Consider the following 18,903-nt stretch of genomic DNA (forward strand, 5'->3'; position numbering starts at 1 on the left):
TTTTTCTAACTTTACAGGGTTATTTCCTAGAGTGTAACAATGTTCAACAAAAATGTAGAGCATACAATTACAAAAATTTTGATTTATAAACATTTGCTTTCAAACATCACGAGTTATTACGATTTTACGAAAAAAAGTTTTTAAATAGTTACAATTTTTTTACATTTTTAGTGTTTTTTCTATGAAAAATACGTATTTTCAGAATTCGGAGTATGCCATTAAATTGGGTGTCTAATTTTACATAAACTTCGCTTTGACACCAAATTTCTATCTCATCACCGTTATAGGCTGTAAATGATTGAAAAACACCTCTTTTTGACATGTTCTAAAATGGAAGGGGTCGTACCGCCCCTCCGTCACGAGATATCAAAAAACGGATTCGCGATCAGGGACAAAAGTTATCCCTTTGGGCAAAGCTTCACGCAAATCGAAGAGGGGTCGGGGAAACTTTTCCCGATTTCGAGTGAGTTGGTTGAGAATTACCCATAAGTCATGTTAGTTTAAGATAGTTCATTGCGGATTTTCCATCAAGCGAAAAAAAAAATCCTTTGAGTTACCATCACGCTACAAGTTGTCAGACCCATACCATGTAGTCAGCGTTAATTTGGGCACACAGCAATACCGGCAGTTCCCGCACCGGAACCCAAAATCCCGGAGGGAGATTAGTATCATAAACTCCACTCTCCCGCGTTGAGCTTTCCAGCTCGGTGAACATCTAAGCGCGCGAGATTCCATTTCCTTCCCCTCACGAACAATCACACAATACAGGACTTTTCTTATTTTTCTCCTGCTGCTAATGTTTCCTAATCGGAAAATTATGTTACTTTTTTGCCTCTTCCTTTGATGGCAATAGAGCATCGAAAAAAAATGCCGAAATCCGGCCACATTGGTCCTCAGTCACGCGTCCTGGCGGCCATCAACGCACAGTGGTCCAGATCGCAAAATTAAGTGGAAAATGGATTTTCCGAAAAATGGTGACGTTTTGGAGCTTTGGTGTCTTCAGAAGAGTTGTTGCAAATGGAAAGGGGCAACTTTTGGTTTGGTTCAAAATTAGGGTGGTTCACGATTAGGTGATTTTGAAAATCTAACTTTTCAGGAATATTTTTGGGAATTTTTGTCTTCTAGAAAGTTGATGGGCTTGCCAATCCAAGCAACTTTGTCGAAGACACCAAATTTTATCTCGTAATCTACGCCTTCTATGACCAAATTTATAAAAGCATCTGAGCAAACCTTCAAAAATCAGTTTGAACGTGGCAATTCAGGTTAACTTTTAGAGAAAGTGACATTCGGAGCACTTTTAGAGCTCTACAAAACAAACATTTTCATTTTTGACATGTCAATTTGGACTTAAGGGTCAAAAGTTACAGCCATTTTAAGGTAAAGATGCAAATTTAAAACTTAAATATCTCAAAATGGCGCAAGCCAAATTTTAAGCACTAGGTTGCATTTGAAAGAAGAGATCTAGCACTACAAACGCTGAAAAATCTCAGGGTGTTTTCTTTAAACTTGAGATATCTTCATTTGAAAAGTCTAATTTTCAAGGAAAACCTTATGGGACCACCTAACGAAATTCGAAAATTGTCCAAATATATGTTTTTCCATTTTGCCCGCTGAATCTGAATCTGCCCTCAGAATTGAGCCAAAATGTCAACAAATCGATTTTTGGTCATATTTTGGGTTTCCATGTAAAATTATCATTTAAACCCAAAATATGACCAAAAATCGATTTGTTGACATTTTGGCTCAATTCTGAGGGCAGATTCAGATTCAGCGGGCAAAATTACATGGAAAACATATATTTGGACAATTTTCGAATTTCGTTAGGGTGGTCCCATAAGGTTTTCCCTTGAAAATTAGACTTTTTCAAATGAAGATATCTCAAGTTTAAAGAAAAACACCCCTGAGATTTTTTCAGCGTTTGTAGTGCTAGATCTCTTCTTTCAAATGCAAGCTAGTGCTTAAAATTTGGCTTGCGCCATTTTGAGATATTTAAGTTTTAAATTTGCATCTTTTTTACCTTAAAATGGCTGTAACTTTTGACCCTTAAGTCCAAATTGACATGTCAAAAAATGAAAATGTTTGTTTTGTAGAGCTCTAAAAGTGCTCCGAATGTCACTTTTCTCTAAAAGTTAACCCTGAATTGCCACGTTCAAAAAACTGATTTTTGAAGGTTTGCTCAGATGCTTTTTATAAATTTGGTCATAGAAGGCGTAGATTACGAGATAAAATTTTGGTGTCTTCGACAAAGTTGCTTGATTGGCAAGCCCATCAACTTTCTAGAAGACAAAAATTCCCAAAATATTCCTGAAAAGTTAGATTTTCAAAATCACCCTAATCGTGAACCACCCTAATTTTGAACCAAACCAAAAGTTGCCCCTTTCCATTTGCAACAACTCTTCTGAAGACACCAAAGCTCCAAAACGTCACCATTTTTCGGAAAATCCATTTTCCACTTAATTTTGCGATCTGGACCACTGTGCAACGGTGCTGAAAGTGCGAATGTCCCCGGTTGGGTCCTGGTTCATCTAGCCGAGGAGGCTTGGAAACATTGATTTCTCTGGTTTTGCTGGCTGCCTAATGATAGAGAACAGAGGTTGTGGGTTGGGCGAGAGAAAAAAAGTTCACTTTATAGTAAGCACAGTAGCACAGACTTGTGGGAAGGGTTAACCGCAAAACCTCCCCGCAGCAAATACACAAACCACAGGACGACTTTAGTTTGGCATGTGCGTGCCCTTTGCGATGCCAGGTTGGCGTAGATATGAAGCTGTGCTTGTAGGGTAAGATATTTTTGTTGATGTTGGTTTCTTTAATTTTGATGTACTAAACTCAAGAAATTTTAACTAAAATTAGTTAGAAAAAGAATTATTTCCGAACAAAAAGTTGCGCCGAATTAAACCAAGTAATGCTACCATACAAAATTCAATTCCCCCAAGGAGGGGAAGAAGGTGTCTACCGGATCCGCAGCAGGCAATTTCATTTCAGAGTCGATCCGGTTCGCTCTACCCTCCTGGGGGACTACTTTTCATCAATTTTCAAGCCATCATCATTCCACGTCGGCTCTGATGATGCTAAACGGTGATGAAACTGTGGAAATGCCCAACGCAGGGGGGGGGGGGGGTGAGATTTGTTGCCGTGGTTGCGCCACCCACCACCATCACCCCCAACCCACTCAAGAGATCCTTGGTAATTTTGCTTCCCATTCTTTGGTCCAAGCTAAGTGCCGCAGTGGGTGGGTGCGCAATGGGAATCGGAATCAAAATAGAATGATAGTAACATTTATTAGCCTGCCAGCTGGGGTTTCAGAGTTTCAATTGTTATCACTTGTTGGGGAAATTATGGGGAAGGAAAATGTTATCGGCTGGTACTTGGCGTAATAAGGATGCAACTGGGTCGGATTTTATGCCACAGGGAATTCGGTAGCTCAGCTTCGCTAATTGAGTACGGCTCAGATTGGTTCGCATTGCAGCCAACCGATTAATTGGCGAGCTTTCTTTTAAGCAAAACAAATTTTCTCATTTTTCAGTTTAAATCATTCAAAGGACGTGAAGTGGAGCAACTTTATCAATTTTCAAGTATATTTTTGGAAAACCAGCGTTTTTTACAAATGACATTGACGTCTTTTTGAAAACCCTATTTAGACTGATACCGACTAGAGGGTGAAGATTCCCGAGATTTCCAATATCTCGGGAATCGAGAGTTGAATTTTGCCATTTCCCGGGAATTCCTGGGACGCGGGAGATTTGTTTGTCACTGTGCCAATAGAGGCAAAATTTTGAACGGAAAGTAATAAATTTGTTTATTTTAATGAATTCAGTTACAATTAATTCATGAGCATCTCTACGAAATCGGTATTTTTTTAAGAATTTTATTTTTTGTATATTTTAATCCGACTGAAACTTTTTTGGTGCCTTCGGTATGCTCAAAGAAGCAATTTTGCATCATTAGTTTGTCCATATAATTTTCCATACAAATTTGGTAGCTGTCCACACAAAAATGATGTATGAAAATTCAAAAATCTGTATCTTTTGAAGGAATTTTTTGATCGATTTGGTGTCTTCGACAAAGTTGTAGGTATGGATATGGACTACACTGAAAAAAATCATACAAGGTAAAAAAAATGGTAATTTTTTATTTAACTTTTTGTCACTAAAACTTGATTTTCAAAAGAACACTATTTTTATTTTATTTTTATTTTTTGATATGTTTTAGAGGACATTCGTGAAAAAACATTCAATTTTATGCCCTTTTTAAATGTTTGTCTTGTTTTCAAAATTTCGAAAATATTTTTTTTTTCATAAAGATCGGAAAATTTCACGAATGTTTCATATTTCAACATTGAAAATCGGACCATTAGTTGCTGAGATATCGACATTAGAAAATGGTGGGTTGTTTGGGTGAGACTTAGAAAACATCAATTTTCCTGTTTTTAAACACTTGCATGGCAATATCTCAGCTACTAAGGGTCGTATCAACAAAGTTCAAAAAAAGCAAAATATAGATAATTTTCTCAGCTTTTCAAAAATATTTATTCAAAGGTGAGCAAACATGTGCACTAGGGTGACAATAAAAAAAATCGACATCAGAGATACCTTCTGACTCGATTCCTTATGCAAAAATAAGTATCTGTGCCAATTTTGAGCCAAATCGGTTAAGGCAAAGGGGTCGCTTTGGGACCATCCACAAACCACGTGGACACTTTAGGGGGGGGGGGGGATTGGCGATTGTCCACGAGGGGGAGGGGGGTTAACAGATTACCAAAAAAATGTCCACGTGGTTTATGGATGGTACCTTTTCATCGTTTAAGTTTATATGGAGAAAATCACGAAAATGTATGGGGAAAAACATCGTTTCAGTAATTTTCTGCTAGGTGGCGCAGGTCTTGCCCAACATTGTCCAAGTGTGAGATTCTTGTAGGAAATTTAATTCCCTACAACTTTGTCGAAGGGTGCAAAACGATCCGAGTTGATCCTGATTTTTGATGATTTTTCTAGAAAAAAATATTTTCTTATATACTTCCTATATACTAGAGTGTAACAAAAATGACTTTTTGGTGGGCATTCAAGGGTTTGTTCCGGTGGGCATACTAAGCCCAAATCCAAAATATGAGCTTGATTGGACGTAACAGGAGCTGGCGCTCCGCCCTTCAATTTTAAATGGGATTTAACCCGTAAAAAAAGATTTTTTCAAAAATGACACTTTTTGAGGCATTTTGGCCACCAATGCGTTTACCAAAAACATCACTGGCGTCTTGGCCAGATCCTTGCGCATCTTTTGGTATATATAACATTGACAATTGGAGCACCCTGGAGCTCGGTACAGGCCTTCAAAGTTTGGCATTTTTTCGAAAAATCGGCCCCGGCAAAATCAAATGGCGTCTAGGGCGTCGCGAGGCGCGACGCATATCTTTTTTGCCGGGGCCGATTTTTCGAAAAAATGCCAAACTTTGAAGGCCTGTACCGAGCTCCAGGGTGCTCCAATTGTCAATGTTATATATACCAAAAGATGCGCAAGGATCTGGCCAAGACGCCAGTGATGTTTTTGGTAAACGCATTGGTGGCCAAAATGCCTCAAAAAGTGTCATTTTTGAAAAAATCTTTTTTTACGGGTTAAATCCCATTTAAAATTGAAGGGCGGAGCGCCAGCTCCTGTTACGTCCAATCAAGCTCATATTTTGGATTTGGGCTTAGTATGCCCACCGGAACAAACCCTTGAATGCCCGCCAAAAAGTCATTTTTGTTACATCCTACTATATACCCTTTGTATACTACGATTTCTTTTCATCGCATGGCTAATAACTCATCAGGATCAACTCGGATCGTCTTGCACCCTTCAACAAAGTTGTAGGTAATTAAATTTCCTACAAGAATCTCACACTTGGACAATTTTGGGCGAGACCTGCGCCACCTGCTGCAAAAATCCTGAAGCAATGTTTTTCCCCATACATTTTTGCGAGTTTTCCCATTTAAACTTCAACGATGAAAAGCGACCCCTTTAGCCTTAACCGATTTGGCTCAAAATTGGCACAGTTACTTGTTTTTGCCTAAAGAATCGATCCAGGGGGCATCTCTTACGATTTTCCGAAATTTAAAATTTTTCTTGTCACCCTAATGTGCACTTATTTAAAAAAATTAAAAACCGCGACTTTTTTCAAAAAAGTCACCTAGAAATGGATTTAACTTGAAAACGGTGAACTTTATCAAAATTTTACTCAGATACTTTTTGATCGCAAATTTGATTTTGCATCGAAAAATGAAGTTGAAAAATTTTTGCAACCAATATTTCAATTTTTTGAAAAAAATCAGTATTGATTCAAAAATTCATAACTCGATCAAAGATTTTTTGACAACCTCGAAATTTCTGAAAAGTTGGCATTTTATGTCCTCTAAAACATATCAAAAAATAAAAAAAAATTAAAAATTGTGTTTTTTGCAAATCAAGTTTTAATGACAAAAAGTTAAACAAAAAATCACAAAAAAATTTTTACCGTGTATCATTTTTTTTCAGTGTAGTCCTTATTCATACCTACAACTTTCCCGAAGACACCAAATCGATAAATAAATTCCTTCAAAAGATACAGATTTTTGAATTTTCATACATTATTTTTGTATGGACAGCTGCCATTGTATGGACAGAATTGCTCAGCTACATAAAAGTACATAAATATCACAGAAGTGATCATAAATCGAGATAGGGTTGCCACATCTTCAATGTTTTGGACTCGTCGGAAAGGTCTTTTGATAACCTAACCAACGATGGTTCGGATGGTGGATCTGGACATAGTTTATATAGATTTAAGTGAGATCCGACTTCCAAAAAGTACATAAATATCACTTAAGTGGCCATATCTCGAGACAGGGTTGCCAAATCTTCAATGTTTTGGACTCGTTGGAAAAATCTTTTGATTACCTATCCAACTATGGGTTGGATGATAGATCCGGATATAGTTTTCATACAGATAAGTGAGATCCGGCTTCAAAAAAGTGCATAAATATCACTTAAGTGGTCATAACTTGAGACAGGGTTGCCAGATCTTCAACGTTTTAGACTTGTTTCAAAGCGTTTTCAATCACAAATGTTTTTGTGTGAATCCAGATTAGTTTACCTTCAGATTTAATGAACTGATTGGACTTAAATAGACACCACTTATTATTGTGCTTCATATCTACATTAACTTTAACCCAAACCATCAAAAATAGTTTTTCAACCATTTTAATTTTTCATAATATGATTGTAAAAAATCGAGAGATTATTAGAAGGGAAATTTGATGTTTGATGATGAAGAGATTTATCACCAAACCAATACAGGGCCTTTTGCTGGGTGATTTTTGCTATATTTGGCATTTTTTGCAGTTCAAGCGTTTTGTAAAACAAAAGCTGTTTTAATTGTTTAAGAGTGACGTAAGGCTTTAGAGCAATTCCATGTCAAATAGGGAATCGGTTGTACCCGACCCTCTCCGATTTCAATGAAACTTTGTAGACATGTTATCCTAGGCATATATAAGCCATTTTTGTGTATATGGAGCCAGTTACACTCGATAATGACATTTGAGAAGGGCGTAAGTGTTTTAAATATTTTTGTATCTCGTAATTTAAATATTTCTGTATCTCGAAGCCGTTGCATCGTATCAAAATGTGGTCAAAGACAAACTTGTAGGAAATTTGACGGGCTTTCCGAAAAAAATACAGTGAAACAAAAATACACGCCACTTTTATGAGATTTTTTGATTTTTGAGTTTAAAAGTCAATTTTGAAGGTGAGCCCACACTTTGCTCATAACTGAAAACATAATATTTTTTCAGTGTAGTATAGTAACCTGGATAGTTAATTAGCTTATAACTGTAAGCCCATACATCCATTTGAAATGTGGTCAAAGACAAACTTATGGGAAATTGGACGAGCTTTCCGGTAAAAAATATTTTCGAGACTGAAAAATCAAGTCTGTCATATAGAAATTGCCAAAAACCTTCAAAAAACCCATTTTTTCAACATTTTTATTTTTAAAATCGCTGTAACTTCACAAGGATTGGACTTAGGACCATGGTCAATATGGAGACTTTTATGTAAAATTGTCTGGAAAATCGACTCTCGAGTTTGGTTTTTGAAAATTTTCACGTTTAGAGCACTTTTCAAAAAACAGTTTCAGTAAATGATTTTTGTAATTTTTCAGGTGAGTTGCTCCATCCTGCATTTTTCGTGAGTCTTTTTGTAACATCTTAGGCTAATTTCACAAAAGTTTTGAACGAAAAAAAATTGTGGGCTCACCTTTAAATTTGACTTTTAAACTTAAAAATCAAAAAATCTCATAAAAGTGGCGTGTATTTTTGTTTCACTGTATTTTTTTCGGAAAGCCCGTCAAATTTCCTACAAGTTTGTCTTTGACCACATTTTGATACGATGCAACGGCTTCGAGATACAGAAATATTTAAATTACGAGATACAAAAATATTTAAAACACTTACGCCCTTCTCAAATGTCATTATCGAGTGTAACTGGCTCCATATACACAAAAATGGCTTATATATGCCTAGGATAACATGTCTACAAAGTTTCATTAAAATCTGAGAGGGTCAAGAAAAAAGTACCTAAAAAATTCCTGTTTTGGGCTGGAATTGCTCTTTATCTTAAATTGGGTTTAAAATTGCTCCAGGCAAAACCGAAGAGCACTTGAAAAAGTGCAATTTTCAAGTATTATTTCAGATACTTCGACGTTAAAAAATACCTGCAAATAAATCCAGTTGATGATCAATTCAATAAAGTGTTTTCCCTGTTGTTATCATCCGAAAAAAACGGTTAAAATCTCACTTGCCTGATTATGTAGCACCATCAAATAAGCATAAACGCTTCCCATTATATGAATTTATACAACTCATCAGGCAGATGAAATAAAACTCGCTGCCCGGAGATTTACTGCGTACGAGCCGGTATAGCTGGTCAGTTAATGTTAATATATTCCACCCTTCCCCCAAGTTGTTGTTGTCCGTGCGGTGAGAGGAAGATAAATAGAGTAAATTCATCGCCCTTCAGGATTGTGGCTTCACCTTAACAAGTAGCCCAGGAACATACGGATAACGTGCAAGGACGAGCCTCTTCGGGGATTCTTTTTTTTGTATTGCATTATCAGACACCGTAATGAATAAACAACATCCAGAGGAACTGTGAAAAATTATTTTATGTTTCAGGAAAAAAATCAGTCAATTAGTTAACAACTTAAAAAATCACGAAAAATAACTAAGAAATGCAACAAGTTTTGGCAAAAATCCCGGCTACGGTCATTCTTAAGAAATTATCACCCTCAAAGAACAAGTTCAAAGATCTGTAGAATTCAACCCTCCCCCTTTTCTCAACCACCCAGAACTGTCCTGATGCGGTAAATCTCGGCGGAAGTGACACAAGAAGAAAAGCCCTGAATACACAGTTGTATCCTTAAGTGGCGAAGGAAAAGCCAAAGAATGAACAATTTTCCGCTCCACCCCACCCCACCCGGACGGACGGAAGGATCTCCTGTTGCTTCGTGTTGCTTGCCCTCATCGCGTACCAACTTGGCAAGAAGAAGCATGCTGACGGGAGAGCCCCAAGAAAATTGTTAGAGGTCCCTTTCCCTTCTTTTATAAAATTTGCTTCTCGGGAGGCATTTTCCGCATCATTGCTTCGCGCCACTTTGGCCGTCGTGGCATTTTCATTCTGCACTTTGCAAGTTTACACAGTGTAAAGTTTCATAATTTTTTACTCGTTTAAATTGTAACAAGTCAGTTCATGACATTTTTCAAAAAGATTCATCTCATTCTTGAAAACTGCAAAAAAATGCCCCAAAAATTTCACTTCTGTTGGCTTTACAGTGACAGCTGTGGTGATGGTGTCAAAAGGGCGTCAATTTTTGCCTTATTTCCTCCCAGAGGGTAATTTACGGTACCCGTCGTCGAAGGGCATTCCGCTCAAATGGTCACTAATATGCTCTCTCTATTAGCACTTTGCTCGTGGCTTTTAGAGGGAAAATGTTGAAAAGTGCATCAATGCAAATTCGCATGTTGATGCCAGGATGATTTACGTCGAAGAATATGGAACGGTTGAGTTGTTTAAATGTTCGAAGTGACCTTCAAAAAAAAAAAATGAAAATAAAAACTCTAAAAATAGTTCACAAGTCAAAAGAAGTCAAATTTTCAAAGTCAAAGTTATAAGAGGTTTAAAAAGCATGCATCATTCAAGTCTACCAAGTTACTCAGAAGCCAAGAAGGATGCAAAAGGAAGAGGCTTGAAAAGTCATTCAACAGTTGAATCACGAGTCGGCGGTCTATTTTATGTTCTCACTTTTTTTTCGCCTCATCCTTCTTGGGATCAGTTCCTCCACAATCCACATGTTGAGCGCGCTTAGCTTGGTTCCACGTGTTTTCCACTATGGAGAGTGAAAACTTGTGGGCGGACAAATGTGGATGTGAGAACAGCTACGTGTTGGACGAAAATGACTTAATTTAGGGCAGATGGGAGTAATCAGCTAATTTTTCCGACACAAGTATTACAGAATTTAGTATAGCTTGTTTTTTTTTCATTTCATTTTATTAGGTTGCTTTAACAATTACATTGGTGCAGTTGTTGTCCTGAGCTGAGATATGGACTACCTTTCAACAGCTGATTTGTTCGAAATAGGGAGAGAGTTTACTGGTCCTAAGGAGAACGAATTGGACTTAGAAGCAAAAAAATGCAACTGTTTTAGCCTTTTTACTGCACAATAATTGGTTATTTTTTTATTGGTTTCGGATTTTAAAGATACAGATTAACAAAAATATTGCATCGATTTCTAAGTTTCATGTTTTTGCGTGATCTAAAACCTGCTGTTCTTATTCAGACTGAAGTCCCGATTCGCCCCAGATGACAGTAAATAAACTTTTTTTTACACTAAATCTGTCAGTGACAGGTGACAGACTTTCACCATTCCCAGATGTAATGTATTACCATTTTATTAATGCACGGAAAAAAAATTGGAAGTGGAATGTGTTAAAATTTAAACCTGGTGAATATTCACCAGAACCGGATGGGGGCCGGATCACTCTGGAGAGTATCGGAGGAAATCAAACACCGCGGAGCATAGAACTTTAAAACGAACTTTATTCTGCTAATCGTACACAGAACAAACTACTTCCAACGGACTTTTATTGGGATCTGACGATAATTACTTTTAACTACAGAGCAATTCCAGCCCAAAACAGGAAATTTTTAGGTACTTTTTTCTTGACCCTCTCCGATTTCAATGAAACTTTGTAGACATGTTATCCTAGGCATATATAAGCCATTTTTGTGTATATGGAGCCAGTTACACTCAATAATGACATTTGAGAAGGGCGTATGTGTTTTAAATATTTTTGTATTTTGTAATTTAAATATTTCTGTATCTCGAAGCCGTTGCATCGTATCAAAATGTGGTCAAAGACAAACTTGTAGGAAATTTGACGGGCTTTCCGAAAAAAATACACTGAAAGAAAAATACACACCACCTTTAAGAGATTTTTTTGATTTTTAAGTTTAAAAGTCAAATTTGAAGGTGAGCCCACGATTTTTTCTCGTTCAAAATTTTTGTGAAAATAGCCTAAAATGTTACAAAAAGACTCACGAAAAATGCAGGATGGAGCAGCTCACCTAAAAAATTACAAAAATCATTTACTGAAACTGTTTTTTTGAAAAGTGCTCTAAACGTCAAAATTTTCAAAAACCGAACTCGAGAGTCGATTCTCCAGACAATTTTACATAAAAGTCTCCACATTGACCATGGGGGTCCTGCATAAACCACGTGGGCTTTTTTTGAGAATTTTTGACCCCCCCCCTCCCCCCTCATGGTTTTTCGTGGTTTCACGCCAACCCCCCCCCCCTACATGGCCACGTGGCTTTTTTCTGTCAGGTTTCAATTCTTTAAAAAAAATAAGTATACATTTCAAAAATGTTTATCCACTAATGATAAACCGTCAGTGGTGGTGACTTCGGGTTAAAAAGCGATATTACTGTTGTTATTTTAACATAATAAAAACCTTTCAAATTATATCGAAATAAACAATGTTAGGGAATGTTCTTGAATGATTTATCAACATTTTTCCAGCATATGGCTAAGTATAATCACACCGTTCATAAATGCCAATCGTTTTAAAATTTACCCAACCCCACCCTTAGAGAGGATGGCATTAGGTCAAATAGAAAAAAAATGTATTGTTGTTTAGCTTTTTGAATTATTGCATTATAAAAAAATTCTCTAAGAAATTGTTTGTATGTGCTGTAAAACTATTAAAGACAATTTAATAATTAAAACAAACAGAAATTCCATAAAAGTATGAAAAAAATATTACATTGTGTGGGATTCGGCCAGCCACCAGAGAGAATCCCTAACACGGGAGTTGCATCCGCACGCTGCGACTGCGGAAAATGGACTTGTCGCTGCACGGTTGTTTACTGCGCTGACAGCTAGACCAAGCGCTGCGCGCAGTGTGTTCAGCCCTATGTTCAGCCCCAACCATTACAACGACAGACATCACAAAGGGTCTATCTCATTATGGCAATCTAGTACCTCACATCCTCCTTCCTCTCTTAAAACTACCACATAGGAGATTAACAAATGTATTAGATGAAAAATACAAAAAAAAAAAAAAAAAAAATAGAAGGAACCAACGTTAAGTTTAAATTGGCACTTTCAAGTGCAGCTCAACCCGTAAACAAACTTTAAGAACCCCACCGCAAGAATTTAACGGTTGGAAACGGGCACCATGATTGAAATGATCACAAACTCACTCAATTCACAATGTAATAAGTGAACTCTGCTATCTTGACAAATCGATGCCTGTGTGCTCTCTTGTTTTATCCCAGCAAGGTTAGTACAAAAGAGCACACCGGCCTCGAAATAGCATTCTTATAAAATCCAAGACTCGTACACATCTCCCTATCTTTTCTTTTTATCGCCCAACTTAACACTCAAAACAGTGTCCCTGGTATAAGGTCTAACTAACAGATATCGTTACCAAATAACATTACTGTTACTGCTGTTATTGTACTTTCTTTTATCCTGTGATTTTTTTTTATAAAAACCTATGTTACAGATGACCATACAAATATTGCATAATGTATAACAGTGCGAATTCCGGAAGGCTTGAGAACTCATACAAAATGCACCCTACGAGGTATAATGAGTCACCTTGGCACTTGGACACTCGAAGCCTGTACAAAATTTGCGGACATATTAGTTAGTAAGAACCATGCTGACACAGTTCCGACAGCTATCACATAACGGCTTTTATGTCGGTACCTACTTGCGGAAGTTCACCTCGTATTTAACTCATTCATGTTGTCCTGCAACTGGTTAATGCGGTAGTAATTCCACCCAAGACTTTCAAAAACCCTGAAATTCCGTATTCATTTCAACATATTGGACACAACCCAATTTTCCCGTTCGATTCGATAACAGACATTTTCAAGTGACCGTCCCCGATTGATTTGTAAACGTCTGATTCCGTCTGATTCGTTAACAGACATTTTCTAGTGGCCGTCCCAGTTCGATTCGTAAGCGAACATTTCCATGCGGCCATTCTGATCCGCTGCCAGGCTGATTCGTAAACAGACATTTCCTAGTGGCCGTCCCAGTTCGATTCGTTAACGAACATTTCCGTCTGATTCGTAAACAGACATTTCCTAGTGGCCGTCCTAGTTCGACTCGCAACCGAACATTTCCATGCGGCCATTCTGATCCGCTGCCAGTCTGATTCGTAAACAGACATTTCCTAGTGGCCGTCCCAGTTCGATTCGTTAACGAACATTTCCGTCTGGTTCGTAAACAGACATTTCCTAGTGGCCGTCCTAGTTCGACTCGCAAACGAACATTTCCATGCGGCCATTATGATCCGCTGCCAGTCTGATTCGTAAACAGACATTTCCTAGTGGCCGTCCCAGTTCGATTCGTTAACGAACATTTCCGTCTGGTTCGTAAACAGACATTTCCTAGTGGCCGTCCTAGTTCGACTCGTTAACTAACATTTCCGTCTGATTCGTAAACAGACATTTCCTAGTGGCCCTCCTAGTTCGACTCGCAAACGAACATTTCCATGCGGCCATTCTGATCCGCTGCCAGGCTGATTCGTAAACAGGCATTTCCTAATGTCCGTCCCAGTTCGACTCGTTAACGAACATGTCCATGCGGCCATTCTGATCCGCTGCCAGTCTGATTCGTAAACAGACATTTCCTAGTGTCCGTCCCAGTTCGACTCGTTAACTAACATTTCCGTCTGATTCGTAAACAGACATTTCCTAGTGGCCCTCCTAGTTCGACTCGCAAACGAACATTTCCATGCGGCCATTCTGATCCGCTGCCAGTCTGATTCGTAAACAGACATTTCCTAGTGGCCGTCCCAGTTCGATTCGTTAACGAACATTTCCGTCTGGTTCGTAAACAGACATTTCCTAGTGGCCGTCCTAGTTCGACTCGCAACAAACATTTCCATGCGGCCATTCTGATCCGCTGCCAGTCTGATTCGTAAACAGACATTTCCTAGTGGCCGTCCCAGTTCGATTCGTTAACGAACATTTCCGTCTGATTCGTAAACAGACATTTCCTAGTGGCCGTCCTAGTTCGACTCGCAAACGAACATTTCCATGCGGCCATTCTGATCCGCTGCCAGTCTGATTCGTAAACAGATATTTCCTAGTGTCCGTCCCAGTTCGACTCGTTAACGAACATGTCCATGCGGCCATTCTGATCTGCTGCCAATCTGATTCGTAAACAGACATTTCCTAGTGGCCGTTCGAAGGAGAATGGGAGGAGTGCTAGTCGACCGTGCGTGACAGGCCTCGCAAACCGGTGGCAGCAAAGCGTGTTTGTATTCGGACATAGGCGAACCTGCCGCACGCTTGTTTGATTTCGACTGTCCAACCAATCTCCTCTGTAAGTACTGTGCACACTCAAGTGACGAGTACGCACCGATGCTACCGAAGTAGACGACGACGCTGGTGTACTCAACGGGCGACACTAAAAGTACTTCCTCCTTCCGTCACACCTCGCAGCGACTTTCCTCATTTTTCAGCGGGCGCACCACTACAAAACTCCACGCATTTCATCTGTACTATTGCACGATGTGTGTGAGGAATGATCAGCCGTACCGTGCGTGAGTACACAGGCCACGCGAACCAGTGGCAACAAAGCGTTGTCGGACATAGGCGAACCTGCCGCACGCTTGCTCGGTATCGCGATTTAGACTAACCAACCTCTCTCCTCTGATAGCACGGGTGCACACTTGAGTGACGAGTACACGCCGACGCCACCGTGGTGAGCGACAACGCTGTTGTACTCAACGAGTGACACTGACAGTACCTGCTAACCCCATGCGGGGGTCCCTTCACGCAAAAATCGGTTTTCTTCGTCCGAGCGTCCCACAGGACAACGATCCATTTCGATCTCTGTCGGCAAACAAGCATTTTCACGATTCCAACGCTAGCTGAGCAACAACATGTTGTTTCATGCATCATATTTCCCTTTTAAAGAACTTCATTTCATCATTTTTCAGCACAAGGCCTTACCCAGACCCTCCCTTTCTTGCAAGCCCATGTTAAGAAAATAAAAACAAAATTACAATCTCCTGCTTCGCAAATTTAAACAAATTCTTCAAAAAATGATCGATTTCAACCTGCTGGATCGTCAAGGGTTAACCAGATATTTTATAAAAATATCGTGAGCTATCAAGGGTTAGCCGTGCCTTTTTGGACTATTAGATAAAAATATCCATTGTGGACCTGCCTCCCTCGTCTTTTCCCGGTCCGCTCCAAACTTTTCGTCGATGCAGAACACCAACACCACCAGAACACAACTCCCAGAAACTTACCACCACCAAGACGACGACGGAAAACTCTCCGTTTCCTCCCCGATGCAAAAACAATAAAAACCAAATTACACTCACTATTCCGCGTGTTGGGGATTCTCCGTAGGTTGAAATAGGTTCCGTACTTTATCGCCGGGGTCCCGGAGATACTCCTAGCAGGATCGCCAATGTGGGATTCGGCCAGCCACCAGAGAGAATCCCTAACACGGGAGTTGCATCCGCACGCTGCGACTGCGGAAAATGGACTTGTCGCTGCACGGTTGTTTACTGCGCTGACAGCTAGACCAAGCGCTGCGCGCAGTGTGTTCAGCCCTATGTTCAGCCCCAACCATTACAACGACAGACATCACAAAGGGTCTATCTCATTATGGCAATCTAGTACCTCACACATTGCAAAGTTTGAGGTAAATTTAAATGTTTAATTATTTTTTAACTGCAAGAACTATCCATACATCATTTGTGTAAATCAAGCATTTTAGATAGCATTGAATTCATTTAAAAAATCCTATGATAACAGTATAATAACTTATCGATGTGGTAGAGAAAGTAAAAAAAAATCACTCAGCAAAACAAAAAACTTAGTAAAACATATGTATCCAAACAGTTACTTGGTTATAAACTAAAGGCCAAAATTATGAAATAGCAATGCAATTAATTGCATTCAAAATAAATATGCTTTAAAAATTTAAGCTTATTTGTAATATAAACAGCATTCACGATTTAATTAAAATGGGGTTTTAAATATTTTCAAGAAATCAAAATTAATGAATAAAAAAGTAAAAAGTTTTGTTTATGGATTTTTTTTTTATTTTAATGTAAATATCTAGTTATAAAAACTCCTAGTTAATACTTATTTTATTCCAAACATTCATCAAAATCCAAGCTAAGGCAACGTTTCTTTTTTAATTAAGCATAATCAGGGATGGAATAATCGCAAAAATTATAATTTCGCTTGCGAACTTTCTTCACCCGCGAAAAAGAGAGGAGGCCGAGTAAAAGAAAATCGCTCCCGAAATTCTCCAAGAAAATCAATCTGCTTATGATTTTTTGTGAATTTCCTTGTCAGCACCACTTAATAATATTTATTTCACTTTGTTTACACACATTGCCCATCTTCAAAATGTGACAGGTCATTTCTCGACGTGTGACGTTACACTTGCAAGTGTAGTAGTGAAAAGGATATTCCACCGAATAATTGATGAACGTCCAGAGATTTTCTTTTGATGATGATTATTCCATCGCTGAGCATGATTAATTCCATTGATTCAGTTTGTCCAAAAAAAGTCGAGTTGTGTCATTTATTTCTCCATACAAGACTCTATACAAATTTAGAGGTTGTACATTAGGGTGGGTACGGATTTTGAAAAGTTCTCAGATCAAGTTCTGGTGTGGTTCCCCTTGTAGGGCACACCCATAGAGACTCTCACGCCAAATTTCAGCTCATTTGGTTGAAAACTGGCTTGTCTCAAGCGGGTTCAAGTTTACATGGAAATTACTATGGGAAATTTTGAATTTTCATTCATTCGCTCCTACAGGCCTGGGAAAAACATGTAGAAACTTCTAGGATGGCGAAAAATGTGTGGAATCGTCTGGAGAACGACTTTCTCTAAGAGACCAGGTCGATTTGTTCAACCCCCATCGAGCTCAACGGCAATACATCCGGGGTTTTCGGAACCAACGGTTTTCGCCAAAAAAGCATCAAATTTTCCTTAGCATGCTATGAATGCTTGATGAACACCGTGACGCCATGACAAACATCACCGAAGAACCCACGGTGGCGCTCGGGAGACCCGGACCCCCCCTAACCACAAGCTATACGAATAGTGGAATAGGGACAACCCTCCGGGCTCCCGAGACCCCTGAAAGAGGACGCACAAGGGGTGATCCCCCGTTCCCTTGGATGAACGAAGAACGCAGAAGAACAACCACCGAGGGACCAATGGAAGGCCAGCAAAACGTCGAAGCAAATCTCACTAGTATTTACAAATTTAGGTTATCCAATTATTAAGTTTATGTTTTAAGCAAGTCAAATAAACAATATTTACAAAAAAAAATCAGGATACTATTCAGCTGTATTCTGAACCTCCAAATAAGAATAAAACTGTTATGGTGCAAATTTTACAATCACATAAAAAAAAAGTTATGTGAATATACCGATTTCGTGTCTTTGGCAAAGTTGTAGACAACGTGCTAAAAATAATTCTTTTAGTCATGGACGGCCAAATTGCTTAAGTGTACAATTTGCAAACATTTTTATAATTTCATAAAACTCTTACTCTTACTTTAAATTGAATATGCTATCGAAACGTCGTCTACGATTTAAAAAATTTGATCCAACGTTTGGTTGTTGAGATTTTTCCTTAAAACATTAAAAAAAAGATTATTAAATATAAGTTGTGTTTTCATTCACCGATATCTTTGAAATTTTTAACACTGAGACGCCAAACGCATGTCTAACATACACGGATTTCCGAGCCTCCCTAAAAAGTAGGAACTCTCAGGTTTTCGTGCTTGTCTCCGTGGAATTTTGGCCGATTTTTATTTACAAGAGCAAAAAAAAAAGTTGGAACGACGTTTTTTATCGCATAAAGTACAAATTTGATCAAATCGAGCTCTGCAAAGTTTTAGTTTATCTAGACATCCTAATAACTTACTTAAAAAAAAGAACTGTCCCGATTGCTTGAGTTATGCCCGAGAATCAGCGAGATTTAATCACCGTTCTATCTTTTTTAAGTAGTTGGGAGTTGAAATGTTAATTTATGTTGATCTTTAACGGCATGGTATTGAACAGACATACACACGCACATACATTTGTTCAGAATTTGATTCTGAGTCGATAGGTATACGTGAAGGTGGGTCTACGAGGTCGAATAAAGAAGTTCATTTTTACAGACATACACACGCACATACATTTGTTCAGAATTTGATTCTGAGTCGATAGGTATACGTGAAGGTGGGTCTACGAGGTCGAATAAAGAAGTTCATTTTTCGAGTGATTTTATAGCCTTTGAAGAAGGCAAAAAATCCATTTCACAACACAAAAAAAGTAACAAAATCTAAAATAAAA

General features: G+C 38.5%; 1 protein-coding gene across 5 annotated transcripts in view; it reads right to left on the reverse strand.

The window, feature by feature from the left end:
- LOC6039714 (synaptic vesicular amine transporter) overlaps window positions 1-18,903 on the reverse strand; it is an 88,426-nt gene that overhangs the window by 29,239 nt on the left and 40,284 nt on the right. The gene's annotated exons all lie outside the window — the stretch shown is intronic.

Source organism: Culex quinquefasciatus, chromosome 3 (genome assembly GCF_015732765.1).
Source record: "Culex quinquefasciatus strain JHB chromosome 3, VPISU_Cqui_1.0_pri_paternal, whole genome shotgun sequence".
Classification (NCBI taxonomy): Eukaryota; Metazoa; Arthropoda; class Insecta; order Diptera; family Culicidae; genus Culex; species Culex quinquefasciatus.